We start from the raw sequence: 3,311 nt of genomic DNA on the forward strand, positions 1-3,311 counted from the left end.
GTCAGTTGTTCAAAAATGTTGAGGTGTGTGTGATTTTTGCTCTGTTTAGTTAGGCCAATAGATCAACTTTCTGTTTTTTTCGTTTTAGTGTTGATCAATGTCTCTGTAATTAATGGCCCTATAGGGAAAAATTGTAAAGAGTTTGGCAATGTACTAATGATTAGTGTAGTCTGCTTTTAGGTTGTAGTACTATTTAGGGTTTCAATGATCCATTTTAAATGGATCTTCTAGAAAGGACCTATCTTTTAACAAACTTTTTTTTGCAGTGAATTCACCATGATATACATCATTTCTTGTTTTTTCGTGGTGTTGGACCTATGAAAACATACATGGATACTAAGATTATTTAGTTTGATTGTTGTATGTCTTCCTCTCCAGCGACATGAGGGTAGCTCTAGGTTTTCCATGGGGCACTAGTAGATAAAGGGGCTTTTGTCCCGGTTGGTAAGGCCCTTTAGTCCCGGTTTTTGAACCGGGACTAATGGGCATCGCACCCATTAGTCCCGGTTCGTGGCACCAACCGGGACTAAAAGGTCCAGACGAACCGGAACAAATGGCCCACGTGGCCCCTGGACGCACGAACCGGGACTAATGCCCCCATTAGTCCCGGTTCTAGACTGAACCGGGACTAATGGGCTAACCTGGGGTGGACCAAAGCCCTCTTTTCTACTAGTGGGGCAGCTCTCTAGCATTTTTTCTTTTAAGGAGTATAAACCATAGTAATTTATCTTTACGATTCATTTGCACAAGATTCTATGGGAATATATTTTTATCCACTGCATTCTCTTTGATAGAATCTTAAGTTCTTTTGCACAATCTAGCATCATTTCACCCCCTTTAAATCATAAGATTGCATCAAATTATTGCATTTTCCTATCTCTTTTGCCCTTCGGTTTCTAGGCAGTGCCTAAGAAAATATTCATATACCTACAATTTGAATCATACAATCACAACAAATGATTCCACAGATTAGGAAGCTTTTCTACAAGTTTTGGAGGAAACCAAACATGAGGCCGAACCTAATAGGAAAAAAAATCCTTTGAATGTTTCAATGCATCTTATGTCTTCCACTAACTATTCTCTCTTACTAATCAAGTAACATCCAATCTCTGAAATTCTCTTTTTTCTCTTGTGCACCATCCAAAATGAGTTTTTTTTGTAGGATTGAACATGCCATGACATTCCTCCTGCAATTTTACTACTGTTATGTTCGAGTGTCGTCATCACTGGCGGCATAGTGTTATTTTTTGAGGAATTGACAGTGGGAGAGAACTCCCATTGTATTTTCATATATCTATATAAATGGAGTGTTTACATAGACATACACATACATCATCTTCACTCCTGGTGTTACCACCAGGGGTGGGCAGCTACTCCATACTTACTGAAAAACACTAGGCTAAGTGTATGTTACAAACTTATGGAACACAGAGAAAGGACTCAACTAAGTGTGTCACAGTAAGAGAGTAGGGAAGCTCTACGGGCCACCTTGACTCTAAGTTGCAGAAGTCTCAAATCCTCCTTGAAGCGAGCAAACCAGGATGCAATGTTGGGGGCAATACCTCTGAAGTGCTTGTTATTTCTTTCCTTCCACAAGCTCCAGGCAGCGGTGTAGAATACTTCAAGAAAGAAGTGATTGGGCCAATCCGTTTGTGCGTTGTGTAGTGCGGTGAACCTATCTTGAAAATCACACCAGTCAATGTGCAGCTTGTCCCAGCACCTCCTACTGAATGGGCAGGTGAAAATCATATGCTCAAGGGTCTCATCAACATTGTGCCCACAGAGAAGACATGTGAAATCATCACCAATGTTATAGTGTCTTCTCCGAAGCATATCACGTGTATTGAGCCTATCTTGCAGCAGCAGCCATCCGAACACTTTTATCTTCATTGTACAGTTAGAAATCCAAAGCTTCCTGAATGAGGGGTGAGCTGTTGCAGTGTTAAAGTAATTGTTGTAGTAATCTTTTGGTCTATAATCGGCATTGCCCCAAACGTAACGCCAGACGTCGATCGTAGCTGGTGATGGATTTATTTCGAACAAGGCCCGCTGAATATCTTGCACCTCACTATGAGCCAAAGGAGACAGCGGTAGGTGAAAGGTTTCATACAGATCCGTGGTGGCCCAGAAGTCAGCAACCGTCATGTCTTCATGCATAGCAAAGGAGAAGGCGCGGGGATGCGATGCCTGTAGCACGTCGTTGGACGACAAATCTTTCCAGAACAGCGTGGTCGAGCCATCCACCACTTGTACACGTGAAATTCCTCGGCAGATGGGCGACAACTTGAGGATATCTTTCCACCAAAAGGACCCGACCGAATCCACATCATGCGGCACTTGGTTGACGTATTGATTTTCCCAAAGCATGTTAACCCATGGAATGTCAAGTATGTTATAGAACTTGTGCATAAACTTCAACAAGAGAGCTTCATTGTGGATTTTAATATCAATCACTCCTAGTCCACCTTTGCTCTTGGGTTTGCAGACCATATCCCAAGCAGCCAAAGAATTACAATTGTCACCTTGCTCAGTTTTCTTTGTCCATAAACATCTCCTTCTAATCTTGTCAAAAATTTCAATTAGTTTAGGAGGGAACTTGAGTGTGCACATGGAAAATACCATAAGGGAGGTGACAGACACGTTGAGCCAGGATAGGCACCCCCCATAAGACATCATGGCGATCGTGGCAGTGAGGCGACGCTCCATTCTGCAAACTAAGGGCATCAGCTCCTGAATGGTGGGTTTGGTAGTGCCAAGCGGGAGGCCAAGGTAGGTGAAAGGCATGGTGCCTACATTGCACTGAAAGATGTTGGAAAGTCCAGACGTGCTGGTTGCATCAAGGTTGATTGCAATGAGTGTTGACTTATGGAAATTAACCTTGAGGCCAATTGAGGACGCGTAGTCAGAAAGAATTTCCTTGACACGGAGCACTTGATGCGGGAAGGCCGGAAGGACAAGAAGGGTGTCATCCGCGTACTGAATCACCGGGAAGTCATGCTGACCATTGCAAGGGAAGGGCAAAAAAAGATCTCCACGGCGGAAAGCATCATTAACTGCGGCTTGTAAAAGTTCAGCAGCAAGGACAAAGATTAGGGGGGACAAGGGGTCACCTTGCCTCACCCCACAACAGCAAGGGAATTGCCCGCCGGGGATCGGACCCCATTGAGAAGAACGGACGAGCGGCCCGAGGAGAAGAGGCACTTGATCCGAGATATCCACTTATCTTTAAATCCCATTTGCTGCACAGTGCGAATCATTGGTTCATGTGCAATCGTGTCGAAAGCCTTGGCAAAATCAAGCTTAAGTAGAAT

Source organism: Triticum aestivum, chromosome 3B, assembly GCF_018294505.1.
Source record: "Triticum aestivum cultivar Chinese Spring chromosome 3B, IWGSC CS RefSeq v2.1, whole genome shotgun sequence".
In the NCBI taxonomy this organism is placed as follows: Eukaryota; Viridiplantae; Streptophyta; class Magnoliopsida; order Poales; family Poaceae; genus Triticum; species Triticum aestivum.